At 40.6% G+C, this 17,575-nt stretch overlaps 1 protein-coding gene across 3 annotated transcripts in view; it reads right to left on the bottom strand.

Annotated features, from left to right (window-relative positions):
• Window positions 1-17,575, bottom strand: part of CNTN5 (contactin 5) — a 1,298,632-nt gene that overhangs the window by 995,278 nt on the left and 285,779 nt on the right. For all 3 annotated transcript variants that reach the window (XM_075851517.1, XM_075851516.1, XM_075851518.1), the window contains exon 2: window positions 9,199-9,282. The gene's annotated coding sequence lies outside the window, so the exon portion shown is untranslated. The remainder of the gene's footprint in view (window positions 1-9,198; window positions 9,283-17,575) is intronic.

The following is a 17,575-nucleotide window of genomic DNA, read 5'->3' as shown; positions in this document are numbered from 1 at the left end:
CTTCTAAATTTAGCACCATTCCTGCGCTACTAGCCCAGGAGCGTCCTCTTATCCTCTTGTTGTCACACAGAGATAATGTGTCGCCCGCTGCTCCGCAATCCCAGAAGTCAATCTTCGATCTCTAAGGATGACCACAGGATATGCCATAAATGTCTATGAGATGCTGGTCCCACCTCTGGGATCCACACCTCCTGTATGCCAAGAACGAAGTCCCCTGATTCCTGTCTCGACCTTTAATAGGGTATGGTTTGATCAACCTCTTTTCAAATGCGCTTGTAGGGCCTACCGGAGAGACATTGGTAGATCAAAAATAATGAGATTGACCCCAGGGACTAGGAATAAGTTATTTGCACGCTTGCTTGGCTGTTTCTGTAGAAATGAATGGAGACAAGCGTTAACATGTGCGTTCACTCTACATCCGGATGTTGCGAATGGCGGCCACCTCACCTGGTGGCACAGGGGACAGCTACCGGCTTTCTCGACATGGGTGAGGGTCTCAGAGTCCCTCTGGGACTTGCATCTAAAAGTTACTCATAAATGTTCCTTGGGAAAAAGCATCATCTAGTTCATTTTCTACTATACTTGGTCTAAGCAACTTTTTGAAAGCTTTATAAATATCTAGTGATAGATACAAATATAAGTAACTATAAATTTAAAGGGATTCTCCAGGACTGCTACATCTAAAAGACACTTATAAATGTCTGTGCAGGGATTGTATTTTCTTGTTCTTCTGTTCATTTTCTACTATACTTGGTCTAAGCAACTTTTCGGAAACTTTATATATTTTTCAGAGATACCATTGTTTACTTCAGCTTCAATTCCCATACAAATATAAGTAACTATAAATTGAAAGGGGTTCTCCAGGACTGCTACACAATCATTTCACTAAATAAAAATGTTTATCCAGGGCACTTTGTAATATACGTCCGTTTCCATATCTTTTCCGATCGTTGTATCTTCCAGATGGTCATGTGATGTTTCCAATATTAAAAATGGTCCCTTTCGCCGACGTCCCATACATCCTCTTCAGATCCCTCTTCCAGTGGACTGAGTGTTTGAACACGTCATTGGTGATATCACTGTACACTGGAGGAGAGGGCGGACCGGATCCTCTGTCTCCTCCTTCTCTGAGACGAACGGGGGAGTTGACGGGCTAACTCAAAAGAAGAGGTGTATAGGGGGGATTGCCAAATGAGAGGCCAGCCCTGAATTCCGGGACTTGTAGTCTGGGAGAAGGACAGGAAACGGCCGTTAAATGGAAGTGGCCGATGTAAACAACCGGAGTAAATTAACAGAACAAGGTATTTAGGATGACTTAATAGATACAACACAGCAGCAATAGACCATTTAAAAAAAAATTGAAAACCCCTTTAATTGTGTTTTGTAATATTGTACAGATGTAGCCATCTTTATCTTCCCTTTCAATTAAAATACCAGAAACTTTAACTTGACTTTTTCAATGGCTTTTGTTAAGTGATATCACGATATTGGAGTCAAGATAAACTTGGCTACATCTGTACATTGGAATTTTTGATTTTTATTAGGCCTCATGCACACGAACGTATTTTGTTCCTCCCGTAAATACTGGCGTAAATACGGGTCCTTGGTCACACGTATTCGACCCATATTTCACCAGTATTTACGGATCCGTGCCCGTAAATACGGGTCCGGTGTCACCAGTATTCCACCCGTATTTACGGGCACGTTTTCGCTGCAAAATTGCACTGCACTAATCGGCAGCCGCTTCTCTCTATCTGTGCAGGATAAACAGAAGGGGCAGCCCTTTCCGAGGTAAAAGTACAAGAAATTCATACTTACCTGGCCGTTGTCTTGGTGACGCGTCCCTCTTTCGATATCCAGCCCGACCTCCCTGGATGACGCGGCAGCCATTGTGACCGCTGCAGCCTGTGATTGGCCTGTGATTGGCGGCAGCGGTCACATGGGCTGTAACGTCATCCCAGGAGGCCGGACTGGAGGAAGAAGCAGGGAGTTCTGGGTAAGTATGAAATTCTATTTTTTTTACAGGTTGATCTATATTGTGATCGGTAGGCATGGTCCAGGGTGCTGAAAAAGTTTACTGCCGATCGTTTAACTCTTTCAGCACCCTGGACAGTGACTATCCACTGACGTTGCCTAGCACGTAGTCACCCGTAATTACGGGAGCCCCATTGACTTCTATGGGCTGCCCGTGCCGTAATTACGGCCTAAAATAGGACATGTTCTATATTTTTCAACGGCCCGGGCACCTTCCCGTAAGCATACGGGCAGGTACCCATGGCCAATAGAAGTCTATGGGCCCGTAATTACGGGCGTTTTTACGTTCGTGTGCATGGGGCCTTACAGTACAAGAAATTCTTCACCACTCTACAAGAATCTATTGATTACATTGGAAAAAATAATCACTCCATCGTCCAGATATATATCCAGGTGGTCATGACAATAAATAACAAACTTCTGTTCTGCTTATTTCTTGAATATTGCCCTATATTTTCCATAACAAGATCCCAAGCTAGACGGCTCAGCATCTCCAGATGTTCACGCTCTCACCTCCCATACAACGTGGCTTTATAGGGGTCCCTTAGTGCAGAGAGCAGCACATTTACACAATCTATTCAATATCCTAATGAGGAAACAGCATAAAACTGAACGTTATAATTATTGCAAATAAAATATCTGCAGGGCGGAGGAGTGAGGTATTTAGCAGCTGGTACAAAAGACAAACAAGACAATAGCCCGGGCACTCAGATCTGTATCTCTGCCTTGTCTGTTCTCCGAGAGAAGCAGAATCTAAATAATTTACAGGACCACTCGTCCTCGAGGGACAGGTTTTATTTTTTGTTCTATATAGTGAGCTAAATAAAACCAGAATAACAGATACTTCAAAGCCAGACAAAGACATCCAGTGCAGCCGGGACATTTTACATCAACCAAGCTAAAAAATAAAATCCAACTTTGGTCAATCATTAACATTTTACCCGACTTACCCACATGGCAAAAAAACAAAAAAAGCCTCACACCACTAAAAGTAGAATATCCCTATTACCTATATTCCTAAATCTACAGGGTTTCTAGCTGGAATTTGTAATAGGCAAAATTCAGATGCCGTGCTTAAAGAGATTGCATGCTTTTTATTTCAGAAACAGCGCCACTCTTATTCATGGGCTGCATGTGATATTGCAGCTCAACCTCATTAAAGTAAATGTGATAGAGCTGCAGTACCACAAACAGCCTGTGGACAATAGTGGCGCTGTTTTCTCTAATTTTAGCCAATCCCTGAAAATATTTCTAAGGAGAATATGTTTTTACAAGGATGCAATCAGAATCAAGAGGTTTTGCTACAGTATGTCACCAATTACATGGCCTTAATTCAATTCAGGTTAAAGAGGTTCTGAAGGCATTTTATATTGATGGCCTATCCTTTGGATAGGCCATCAATATCAGATCATTTGGGGTCCAACTCCCGGCACCCCAATGATCAGCTGATTGATGGTGCCACGGAGTTCATCACCGCAGCCTTTTACAGATTACAGGCACAGTGCCATACACATCTGAAGCGACTCTGCCTGGGATTGCATTTCCGATCTTGTTCAAGTGAATGGGACTGAGTTCGGATGTGTACGCCGCTGTGCCGGGTAAACAATGAAGAGACTGCGGTCATGAATGCCGTGGCCCTCTCAGTCAGCTGATTGGTGGTGCTGGGAGTCGGACCCCCACGGATCTGATATTGATGGCCTGTACTTAGGATAGGCCATCTATAGAAAATGCTCACAGAACCGCTTTAAACCTAAAATTCAAACATATTGTAACTTAAGAGTTCTGTCAGCCTAGCAGATCTGTTGAGAGTGTTGTGATGTGAGCCCCAATGTGCACCACAATAGAACCCATTCTGGTTGTCATAAGCCAACAGGACCCTGACTAACAGAGATTTGACCTAGTTGTGGTATATTCATCAATGACAGATTTGTTGCAAAAATTTCTGTGAATGTCCCATTCCCATTATTGCTAAAGAAATCCATGCAAAATTTACTCCATTCACATGTTTTTCACGTCCAAGGGGCCCCCTGTGCGGGTCCCGTTTTTACGGATCCCCATACACTTGAGTCTATTAAGGGATCCATGATAACAGAAGAAAATAGGAGGACATGTTCTATTTTTCACCGGACCCTTCACATGGTCCATTGAAACAATGGCCGTGTGAACGGCCCCATTGAATTACATGCGTCCGTGTGAAGGCCGTTGGTTTAACTTCCGCCACACACACGTATACTACAGTTGTCTGAATTCGGCCTTAGTCACTGAAATTTCTGCAACAAATCTGCCGCGTGTGAAAATACTCTTGGACCTCCACATGCACACGACGTGTAATTCGTGCAAATTTGCCACACCTAATTTCCTGAAGCAAATTCGCAATGTAATACAGGACCAGCAAAGCAAATACAATTTCAAGTAATTTCATCAACACATTGCAGATTTTTTCTGCATGTAAATTGGCCTGTGATGCCGATTTTAAAATCTACACCATGTCAATATATCTTGCATTTCCTTCTCAGAATTGTATCTGATGAGTTTATTTTAAAAAACACAGTTTTTAAAGCATCAAACATTTTTTGATGCGTCTTTTGGAGCCGTTTTTGGAGCTGTTTTTCTATTGACACAATAAAAAACGACTCCAAAAATGGCTCAAGAAGTGATATGCACTTCTTTTTACGGGGTGTTTTTTTATGCGTTGTTTTTTCAAAAGTAAATAAACGCCCCGTATGAACGAAACACAGTTTTTCCCATTTAAATCAATGGGCGGATGTTTGGAGGGGTTCAGCTTCCATTTTTTCAGGCATTTTTCGAGGCGTTTATACCCCGAAAACGCCTGTAAACACTGCGGGTGAACATACCCTAAGAGGGCAAACAGCCGGGATCGGCGGTTTCTCTGACAGCTCCCACTGTAATGGCTGGGATCAATCACCTCCGGGTTCCTGCTGTTGATGGAATAGGCACAGCTCCTATGCCCGTGAAATCACCATGACGTACAGTAACTGTAAGTCATAGTACCTCGAAGTAATCCATTACTTATATGGGGCCTCAGTAACACCTCTGTAATACGGCATGCTATAAAACATGCCACCATTTTTTCCTCCATGCGCCTCCATATACAATCGGATATACAATGAGACACAGTGTACAGTAGAGTCCAGGGGCAAATCCATACCAAACACACTCATAATACAGTATGTCCATGCATACAATTTTTAATCACCGGTGTCCTACTAATATTTTAGAGGGGGGATCAATGTTAAATTATGACTAGAAATTTTGAAAGCTATTTTAAACCAAATTTTGGGAATATTTTGAACCCAAAATCTACAAACACAGAATACGCAACCATGAAATCCTACTTCCCATATAGAAATTGTCACATTTCCAGTAAGAAATTATATTCTAATGCCAAGTATGTTACTGAAGATTAAAATTGATATGAATCAAAGCTTAATAAGCCCAGATCAAATTTAGAGATAGACGATCACATAGACAGCACTGAATGTGAAAGATACAAGTGAGATAAAGAACATTTATTAATTGAACCATTAAGTAATATCCTTTCTTTTAATTAAAACCCCTCAGTCGGTGACGTTCAGCCAGATTTATGGTGACCAGAAAAAAATATGTGATATTAACTAGTCCCAATGTTGAAATGCACTTGCCAATGTAATTAATATACGCAATTTCAACTCTCATTTGCGTGCCACATTTATGAGACAATGCAATAAATTCTGCCACACATCTATAGACTGTAATATCTTTTTTTATATATTTGACGTGGCTAATGAATCCCGGCTGGCCCATCATTAACCTGCAGTATAGTATTAATGACAGGTTGATATAAGCAATATTCCAATGGCAGAGGAGCTTTGACTTGTAGGGTATTAAATATCTTTTTTAATTATAATTAAATTCTTTTAAAAAAAATGCAATCTTTTTACATGAAATTTTGCATAAGTTGATTTACATAAAACATCAGCCAACTATTACCTGTTTCGTAGAGATGTTCCCCCCTAAATACACATTCAACAAGGTTGATACAACCACGGCATCATATTGTGCGATCTCTCAGCAGAATTTTGCATGCAATAGGCTAGCCGGGATCGTAGGAATTTTGGGTAGGGTCCTCAATTGGATTTCTGCAATAAATCCAATACTGGATGTACATATGTGATCCCATAGAATAATATAATTTACAGTCACATGTGATTATCAAGGATTTTAACACCATGGAGCACTGGTCTTTGGATAGCTATGTCAATAAAATAATTGTTAGGTGAAAGATCTATTAAAATGATCAATTCCCTCATGAATATGCTTGCTGTCCTAAGCAGAAAGGAAGAGGTGGGCAGCTACCAGTCACCTTTAGCATTGGCCAACGCCATTGGGCAGCTTTAGCTTTTGTAGAGCAAGACAACATAACATTAGTATTAGGACACGGCAATGTGAATGGACTCCGTGCAGCTGTACACATAGATCCCATAGGTCAATATTATGACTCCATAGGCACTCTGTGTGCCGTCATTTGGTGCCCTTTGTGAGAAACATGCATGGACTCTATACGGCGGTACATGGAGTGCCGAGTCTCTGCAAATCAATATAACGAACCTATAGGTTCTTCGTGTGCCACTGAATGGTACCTCCACCAGGCACCATCTTTTCTGAATACAATAGAGAACGCCAAGATTTTTCAGCACATGAATTCACACAGAGAAAAAAACACTATGTTCCTCCACATAAAATTTAAGATACGCACAGGGGTACAGTACTGCACTACTGATTCATGCCATGCAGATTGGCAATACAATTGGTGACATGGTTGACTTTTTCATAGAGCTAATAGGATAACTAAACTTTTAAAAAACTTTTGACATGTCAGACGTTTTGATCGGTGGGGGCCCGAGGAATGATACCCCCACCGATCACTAAAACAAAGCGGCAGAAGTGCCCGGATGAGCCGTGCTGCTTTGTTTCTGATCGGCATGAGTGGTGTATGAACTCATAGACTTTCTATTGAGTCAATACACCACTCCGAGAAAAGCCAAGAAAAGCCGATCAGAAACGAAGCTGCACAGCGCCCAACCGAGTGCTTCTGCCGCTTCATAAAGTGATCGGTGGGGGTCTCAGTGCTCGGAACCCCACCGATCAAAACTTCTGACATGTCGAAAGTTTATTTTAAAGTTAAGTTACATTTTAATGTAGATTCAACTTTATTATTATGATCTAATACATATGTATAGATCATAAAATGATAGCAGAAATGCTTTTGTTTTCTTATTAATAGTAATCAACTTTACCATAATGTATTGCATTGTCTTTGTATTATTAATAATCAATCATCATCATCATCATCATCAATTTTCTACAAGATAAAGCAGTTTCTGAGGTTTATTCCTTCACAACAGATGGAGAGCCGCACGTTGCCTTAGTATGTTAATAAATAAGAAACTGTTAATTGATTAGGACAGGTGCAGATTATATTCCATCTATTCACATAAGGCAATATGTTCATGAATGCCGCCTAGCGTCATTCTGATTAGTAATGGATTGTGAAGTGCAACAGTCAATCATATTTCCTGTAGACTGTTCATAAGGACAAGTTGCTAAAAAAAATGTAGGTAAAAATGATATAATTGCTCCGTAAATTTCACAGTAAAGCATTTTACAAAGAAAGAGAGCAACGTTTATTTTTATCAAATAAATATATTAATATCCATAGATCAAATACTGATATAGAATCATCAGCAGCATTTACTGAGCCTGTAAAATAATGACAAATACAATCAAAAGAACTAGAGCCCCAAACTTAAAAAAAAATATATATCACAAACGCATCAACTTTATTTTACAGACTGAATGGAAATTTACAGATGATTGGCAACCCTGGTGACAAGAAATTGTCCAGGATTTCCCTCTCCAGAGGAACTACATTTTTAGTAAACTAGGAGGTGACGAATGGGTCAGAGGAGGGGAAAACAAACACCAGGCTGTTTTGGCCCGGCACTATAATTTGCTATTGGTCTACTCTTCATGTATATACACTAAGAAAATCAACGTCCCTCACTCCTGGAAGAGTCTTGAACCGACCAGACATAAGATATATGTTGGAAGATCCTCCAGGTTTCGATGAGATGTGCCGATAATCCTATGTGTATGGGGACAACAGGCTGTCCACTAAATTTCCCTTTAAGGCAAGCAAGGATTTAATGGGGAGTAAGATATACAGCAAAGAAGATGTCTGGTATCTCCTCATCTGCCGTTTAAATAACATGCCTTTAGCTATCTTATCTGTATGGCCAACTTTAGAGGACGACTTGAGTAGAAGGGTAGGTTCACAAGAAGTGTTTTCAGGCGTATTTTGGTGCGTTTACGCCTCGAAAAACGCCTGACAAAACGGAAGCAGAAGGCTTCCAAACATCTGCCCATTGATTTCAATGGGAAATACGGCGTTCTGTTCCGACGGGGCGTTTTCTTACTCCTCATTTTCCAAAAACGCCCCGTAAAAAGATGCCCGCGAAAAAGAAGTGCATTTCACTTCTTGTGTAGTTTTTGGAGCCGTTTTTCATCGACTCTATAGAAAAACAGCTCCAAAAACAGCCATAAAAAACGCAGCGAAAATCGCGATTGGCTTAAAAAACTTCTGAAAATCAGGAGCTGTTTTCTTTTGAAAACAGCTCCGTATTTTCAGACGTTTTTGAGTTTGTGTGTGCACATACCCTTAAGGTGGCCATATGCCTTCAATAGCTATCCCTCCCAAGCTCAGCATACACATGCATGCTCGGTTGGGCCCAGCGTGCATGTGGTCTCAATGTGAAAGGGGGAATAAACCTTGAGGTTTTGAAGCATTTGTCTCTTGAGAATTCTACATGCTTGATCCATTTTTTTTAACCAACATCTGCTGAACGAAAGTCAGCCAAACATCTAATACTAAATCCTCTGATTCGACCGATGTTAGTCAAATGTGTATGGCAACATTTAGCTAACCAGAAGTACCCATCTGTGGTCAAAGGGTTCCAGAAGATGACAGTAATATGATTTATTATGTATAGTCAAAAATATGTTATTTATTATGTATAGTCAACTAGCAGTAACTTTTTTTTAAATAAAATATCATTGGTTGTACTGCATACTATTTATTAAACTTTTAAAAAAATGTCAACATACCTCTTTAAATGCCTTTAAGAGTCAGACGTCTTCTCAACTGAGGAGCAAAATGTGAAAATTCTGTACATTTCAGCAGATAAAATCCTATAAAGTAAAGATAAAAAAAATTCAATCCAGATGATTTTATACAACATAAAAAGATGTAAACTCTAAAGTCTTGGCTACTAAAGTAATGGCTTGTAGGTCCACACATCGGGCTGAATTCCACACATAGGCCACATACGTAGTTAGATTTGCCCCTGTTAACATGCGTGTTTGATCACGATACAGTCATGGGTACACCATACTCTGAGCCATTCACTCTTTAATTAATTCTACTGATTACATTTTAATAATGACAAGCGTAAAATGTATAATGAAACATGATCAGTACTCAGAATCGCTATCTGAGCAGCTTCCTAGCATGGATAATTTATCTTTTTTATCAGTGTCTGGCATCAAAGTGGAGCCTTTGGCCCATAGATAAAATTGGCAGACCACAGGTTGGGCGCCAAGGATTTAAACACATGCAAATTTCCCTTTTAAGGGACCAAAGGTAAAAATAAAAAATAAAAATAAATAGGTGTAAGTGGAAAATAGGTGCTTAGTGGAACTTTCTTTCTGTGTAAAATATTTAGGCATCTTATCGGGTTGCAAGATGTCATTAACAAGTTCTGCCACTATGAATGGTTCCCTTGAGCTGAGCAAATCCATAACATGTCCTATAAAAGCTGGACAAGTGGGTATAATTGCGCTCCCATCCTTCCATGCCCTTACTAGAAATATAACTTGAAAATTCTAAATCCTGATGCTTAATCCCTACCAAGGTCCTACCAACTATCACGTTTCATTCATAGTTCTGTTGTCCTCTTGTACTACAGGGGCCCAAAGGGCTATAGCTATACCACTGGTCCCTAAAAGGAATACTTTAAGGAAAACAAACTGAACCCTAAGAATACTAAGAAAAGGGTTGACTTTAGGGTCAAGGGGAAAGCCTATTTTAATATCTTTGGTAGGATATTTTACAGGTTTCTTCATCCCAAGGTCATCTCCTGCCAGAGATGATCATCATATTGACTTAAGGGCCTTTTAGACCGGCCGACAATAGGCCAGTGCAGCGAGCGCTGATCAACGAGACATCGTTGATCGGCGCTCGTGTGCTCCTGCCACACGGAGCTATGGATGGGGACGAGCAGTCGTTACTCTGATCGCTCGTCCTCATACATTATTATCATGTCGGCAGCGCGTCTCCCTGATTACACAGAGAGATGTGCTGCCCACAACGATAATATTTTAGTTTTTTAAAACGATACGACCAGCAGATGATCGATCGTTTGCTCATTCATCTGCTGATCGCTGCCCTGTTTACACAGGGCAATTATCGGCAACGAGCGTTATATGAACTCTTGTACGCACGATAATCGCACAGTGTAAATGGGCCTTTAGTGATCAGTGATGAGCTCTATTGCCTTGAAAACCTGGTGCCACGTATTCAAATCTGTTCAGGGCAGTGTCTGCATTGGTCTTCATATCCGCCCATCTTTGTGTGGATTTCCTTCACGTTCTCCAACTTCCTCCCATGCTCCAAAAACATACTTGACTACCTATAATATTGACCTTAGTATGTATTTGTGCCTGAGATATGGTATTATGGTATTTGATTGTCAGCTCTGTGGGTGACATGGACTACAATCTACATACGTCACTGAAAACTATGACAGATCTATATAAGTATTGGATAGTAATGAAATAATTCCACAGCTACATATCGTAAAAACAAAAATACCAGACTACTGATTTTAGCACCTCAGGTCTGTGTTAGTTAATGTAACGGCTCATTATATGAAGTACATCAATAGTATGAATAGTCTCACCAGAAGTATGTGAGACAATACACGGTAACATTTTCCCTTCATTTCTGAAAATTATACTTAAAATACAAGATGTGAGAACAACTAAAGTACATGCCACAGTATATACTGTTGCTAAGGCTTCATGCACACGAAAATAAAACGAACAAAAAACTTTGTTGTGCATCCGTGTGTCATCAGGATTCACGGATCCAAAACAAGTCACCAGTTTAGTGAAGCCACAAATCTGGACCGTAAAATGACTTGTCCTGAGTTTTTTTGGTCTGGATTCGTGACACCAGCTTGGAGTATAAAAATGAATGTGTGCATGGGGCCATAGAAATTAATGTGGATAAATTGTGGATGGTGCACGGTCATGTGCATGAGGCCTAATATATGGCATTTTAGAAACTTTTTTTAGAGTACTGGTAATGTTTAATACTTTAACACAAGTTACATTTTAATTTCAGAAGGTTATACATTGTCACGCACAAAACATGAAAATTCCCATTAAATGTTTTTTAAAAATATCCAGTTCTAGAAAGCTACATGAAAGTTTTGGCATATGGCACTTAAAAAGAGGATCCTGAGTGGGATCCATGGTCTATCCATTCAATATGATCTAACAGTTCATGACTAAACATAGTACATTGCCGACAGCCCTTTTAAATGGTTTTCCCATCTGCACAGCCATTTTTCTAATAAGGAACAGCTGGCGATCAGACGATCAAGCAGTTAAACCCCCAGTGACTGCTGAAGGAGAAATGTGGTATTACATGGTGGCCATGTACTACTTGGCTGCACAGAGTCCTCCAGAGCAGGAGCTGCTCTTTGCAGTGGATCTCCACTCTAGCTAATGGAGGGAGGTCCTAAGCAGTGAACCTCTTTTATGCTCATCTGCCCTAATAGGACAACCCCTTTAAGTCCTACAGGTTATGTTCACACCATGCAGGTTTGTTTTTTGTTTTTTAAATCTATTTTTTTCTCGTTTTTTAAGCCAAACAGGGACTTTTATCTCCCTATACTTTTCCTTCTTTTAGTCTTTGGTTAAAAGCGACACCAAACTGCACAGTGTGAAACTGGTCTTAAAGGGGTATTCTGACTACAGACTTTTGTGGTATATTCGGTGCATATGCCATAAATGTCTGTAAGGTGGAGGTCTGGGCATGTTATTCTGGCATTCTGAATGTGACCTTAGACATTTAAAAAAATAAAATATACAATATATAGAATGTTAATCTAGAGATCTGTCTAATTACTTGTAGGGATCAGGTAGGATGCAGTAGGTTCATGACATGCTCCAAATTCACAAAAGGGGCACATAGACATACCTTAAAGGGGAGTATAAACTACCTTAAAAAAATACTTTTACAATGTACAAATGGGTTGACCATGGCGTAGGACAGGGGTAGTACAGGGGTAATCCCTTTTTTTCCAGAAACATCGCCATGTCTGTTCATGAGCTGTGTCTGGTATTGCAGATCATTGTCCTTCAAGTGAATGCTGCAATACCAGACACAGTCCATGGACAAGAGTGGCACGGTTTCTGAGAAAAAAAAACAGTAGACCCTTTTTTCTAATTTTCTACAATGTTTTCAAGATCTACAATGATAAAAATGAATTGTTTTATACAAAAGAAAAGAGACAAAGAGACCCTGATTAGAACACAAATTGTAGTTGGTGCTCACCATTTCAAAGATATCTTTTAATTAATTTCCACCACCGCATCTCTCTCTCCTAGACTCATACTCACCTTTTCAGGGTACTGCTCCATTCACTTCAGGCTGCGGTCTGGCCTCCATTCACGCAGTGCCACATCTACTACTCCTGGTACTACTGAGGACAGTTCACACTACTAGTTACGTAACTCTCTGCACCTGCTGTCCTTGGCTCTGGAGTAGCAGCATGCACTAATTGGTCATCCTCAGCACCTGCTGATTTCCTATATAAAGCTCTCACTCTCAGGCTGGGTTCACACGACCTATTTTCAGACGTAAACGAGGCGTATTATGCCTCGTTTTACGTCTGAAAATAGGGCTGCAATACGTCGGCAAACATCTGCCCATTCATTTGAATGGGTTTGCCGACGTATTGTGCAGACGACCTGTAATTTACGCGTCGTCGTTTGACAGCTGTCAAACGACGACGCGTAAATTGACTGCCTCGGCAAAGAAGTGCAGGGCACTTCTTTGCAACGTAATTTGAGCTGTTCTTCATTGACCTCAATGAAGCACAGCTCAAGATATACGAGCATCACAGACGCCTCGTATATTACGAGGAGGAGCATTTACGGCTGAAACGAGGCAGCTGTTTTCTTCTGAAATTTCAGCCGTAAATCACAGCTAGCGTGTGAACATACTCTCAGGCTGGGTTCACACAACCTATTTTCAGACGTAAATGAGGCGTATTATGCCTCGTTTTACATCTGAAAATAGGGCTACAATACGTCGGCAAACATCTGCCCATTCATTTGAATGGGTTTGCCGACGTACTGTGCAGACGACCTGTCATTTACGCGTCGTCGTTTGACAGCTGTCAAACAACGACGCGTAAAAATACAGCCTCGTCAAAAGAAGTGCAGGACACTTATATACATTATATGCAGGACACTTCTTTCAGACGTAATTTGAGCCGTACTTCATTGAACTCAATGAATCACAGCTCAAAATTTACAGCTGTCAGACAAGCCTCGCAAAATGCGAGGAGAAGGAATTACGGCTGAAACGAGGCAGCTGTTTTCTCCTGAAAACAGTCTGTCATTTCAGCAGTAAATGACAGCTAGCGTGTGCACATACCCTCAGTTTGACTTTGCCAGAGCAATAAGGTTGCTCCCTCTTAAAGCCTGGTTCTGTATTTGCTGTTATTGATCTATTGGACTGCATCGTTAATTATTCTTGTTTGCCTCCTACCCACCGATCCTGGAACGTGATGCCTCCTATTCTTTAGTACCACTGCCTACAACTACCGCTACGGATATGCACTCGAGACTGTACACCTAAGTAGTAAGTGCGCCATTTGTCACTTCTATTCCGTTGGTTATTTATCGGCTGTTGTATTGGGAGACTATTTTGGGGGCCTCAGAGATAAGGGGATTCCTCGCCCTGAAGACCAAGACCCTATGCAAGGGTTGGGGGGTGAAAATCTGAGAGTCTCCTGGAATCCACTCCCCGGTCTACCCACCAGAAATCTTGTACGACACGGTGGGTTCACTATACCCCCGCCGTCCGAAAATATTATTTCTACGCTATATTACTAAATGGGTTCTTTAGCTCTGTATATACAACAGAAGAAAGAGCAGCTGATGTAGCCGGTGCCAGTGCTGTTAATATATCAGTTGATATATTGAATTGGATGAATGTAGAGATGGTCCAAGCTAAATTAAATAAAATAAATGTGCACAAGGCTCCGGGACCAGATGGGTTACACCCTAGAATTCTTAAAGAGCTTAGTTCAGTTATTTCTGTCCCCCTTTTCATAATATTCAGAGAATCTCTAGTGACTGGTATAGTGCCAAGGGACTGGCGCAGCGCAAATGTGGTGCCTATTTTCAAAAAGGGCTCTAGGTCTTCCCCGGGTAATTATAGACCAGTAAGCTTAACATCCATCGTGTGGAAAATGTTTGAGGGGCTATTGAGGGACTATATACAGGATTATGTGACAATAAATAGCATTATAAGTGACAGCCAGCACGGTTTTACTAAGGACAGAAGTTGTCAAACTAACCTAATCTGTTTTTATGAAGAGGTGAGCAGAAGTCTAGACAGAGGGGCCGCTGTGGATTTAGTGTTTTTGGACTTTGCAAAGGCATTTGACACTGTCCCCCATAGACGCCTAATGGGTAAATTAAGGACTATAGGTTTAGAAAATATAGTTTGTAATTGGATTGAGAATTGGCTCAAGGACCGTATCCAGAGAGTTGTGGTCAATGATTCCTTCTCTGAATGGTCACCGGTTATAAGTGGTGTACCCCAGGGTTCAGTGCTGGGACCACTATTATTCAACTTATTTATTAATGATATAGAGGAAGGGATTAATAGCACTATTTCTATTTTTGCAGATGACACCAAGCTATGTAATATAGTTCAGACTATGGAAGATGTTCATGAATTACAGGCAGATTTAAACAAACTAAGTGTTTGGGCGTCCACTTGGCAAATGAAGTTTAATGTAGATAAATGTAAAGTTATGCATCTTGGTACCAACAACCTGCATGCATCATATGTCCTAGGGGGCGCTACACTGGCAGATTCACTTGTTGAGAAGGATCTGGGTGTACTTGTAAATCATAAACTCAATAACAGCATGCAGTGTCAATCAGCTGCTTCAAAGGCCAGCAGGATATTGTCGTGTATTAAAAGAGGCATGGACTCGCGGGACAGGGATGTAATAATGCCACTTTACAAAGCATTAGTGAGGCCTCATCTAGAATATGCAGTTCAGTTCTGGGCTCCAGTTCATAGAAAGGATGCCCTGGAGTTGGAAAAAATACAAAGAAGAGCAACGAAGCTAATAAGGGGCATGGAGAATTTAAGTTATGAGGAAAGATTGAAAGAATTAAACCTATTTAGCCTTGAAAAAAGACGACTAAGGGGGGACATGATTAACTTATATAAATATATTAATGGCACATACAAAAAATATGGTGAAATCCTGTTCCTTGTAAAACCCCCTAAAAAAACAAGGGGGCACTCCCTCCGTCTGGAGAAAAAAAGGTTCAAGCTGCAGAGGCGACAAGGCTTCTTTACAGTGAGAACTGTGAATTTATGAAATAGCCTACCGCAGGAGCTGGTCACAGCAGGGACAGTAGATGGCTTTAAAAAAGGGTTAGATAATTTCCTAGAACAAAAAAATATTAGCTCCTATGTGTAGAAATTTTTCCTTCCCTTTTCCCTTCCCTTGGTTGAACTTGATGGACATGTGTCTTTTTTCAGCCGTACTAACTATGTAACTATGTATATGTAACTATGTAACTATATTGGACAGAGACCATCATATTGTCACACACAACCCTAAGTCCCCATTTTTTCCAAAATGGAGCAAAGACATCAGCATATACATGTTCTAATAACAGAAATGACTAATTAAATGAAGCAATGGAGGGAAGAATATGTCGGTCAGTATGGTCACAGAAACAAAAACAAAACCATCCCATTAGACTATGAGAACTACCATTACTGTTGGTTTAGCCCAACATTTTGGCCACCATTCTGCTGGATATGACCTTTCAGTTGATGACTGTGGATAATGCCTTCTCATTGTAGAACTAAGGCTTTGACGATCTACTGTGGACCAGTGATGTACCAGTAAATCTCAATCCATTCGCTGCGTACCTTAGACGTAGAATGATTAAATGCTTTTTTGTTGTAACAAATGTTGCACGTGCTATATAAATCTGCTCATTGTCTGGAGCACATTAGACTAGACCCCTAAAAGAACCCCTGAGAACATGCAAAAATGATGGCCAGATGATTGCGCCATTTTCAACTCACTGGGGGAGATTTTCTAAAAAGTTGAGTAGTTGGTCTAATAACCAAGCAGATTTCAGCACTGATTTTTCCGAGGCTCTTTGGAAAATTAAAGCACCTATCTGATTGGCTGCTATGGACAACTGCTCCACTCTTACTTTGCACAAGTTTTGATGAATCTTACCTCATATCTGCAAAAAAAAAACTACACAACCCCTGTCCATATGCCCTATTAGAACATATACACATGATAGAGGGGGGTCCCCTGCTCCCGTCTCCCCCCCTATGAACCAGAATGGAGAGCTGCTCTGATGTCTCGAGCCATCTTTGTATTAAAAGGACAGCTATTTATCTGTATGGCTGCCATGTAATACTACTGCGGCACCTGAAAGATAAATGCCCAGCTGGTCCCAGCTTCCCCCAGCAAAATCAACTGTTTCCGGGGTTGTCGGGAACAGGACTCTAAGTGATCAGCTGATCGCCGCAGTGGGCGCATTCTAAAAATGATTGTCTTTCATGAGACAATACCTTTAAGGGGAAAGGGGGATGGATTTGGATCCTTGGGTGACTATTAGTAACACAAATGCTCTGTAATCTCACCAAATGAAAGTCAATACTTTGCTTAGTATCAAACATGGAGTAGAATAATGTTGCTCTGCTAGACCTTCACATTACCCACTACCCCATCCAGTCTGAGAATGAAACACACCCAGTTGTTTGCATGACCACTATTACTATATATAAAAATGTCAACCAGTATCATTCTTGTCCACAGGCTGTGTCTGGAATTACAGTGCATTCCTATTCAAGCTGCAATAGCAAAACCAGCCTATGAGTGGTGCAGTTTAAAAAAATAAATAATAATAATAAAAATAAAATAGACCCTTATTTATAATCTCATTTAACCACTCCAAGTATTAAAACAGTCTGCAAGTCTCAGTAAAATCTGTTCCTTACAATGTTTGCATCTATAAAATACCGGAGACACTGTGTAACGTAGGTTTTCCATGTACTGTATGTCAGTATATGACATTGAATGCTTATTGACTTGAAGTAATGTAAAAGATGTCTGATGTTTGAAAT

This window comes from Rhinoderma darwinii, chromosome 2 (genome assembly GCF_050947455.1).
Source record: "Rhinoderma darwinii isolate aRhiDar2 chromosome 2, aRhiDar2.hap1, whole genome shotgun sequence".
Classification (NCBI taxonomy): domain Eukaryota; kingdom Metazoa; phylum Chordata; class Amphibia; order Anura; family Rhinodermatidae; genus Rhinoderma; species Rhinoderma darwinii.
Note: the sequence above shows the minus strand (reverse complement) of the source record. Positions and strands in the feature narration are given on the sequence as shown.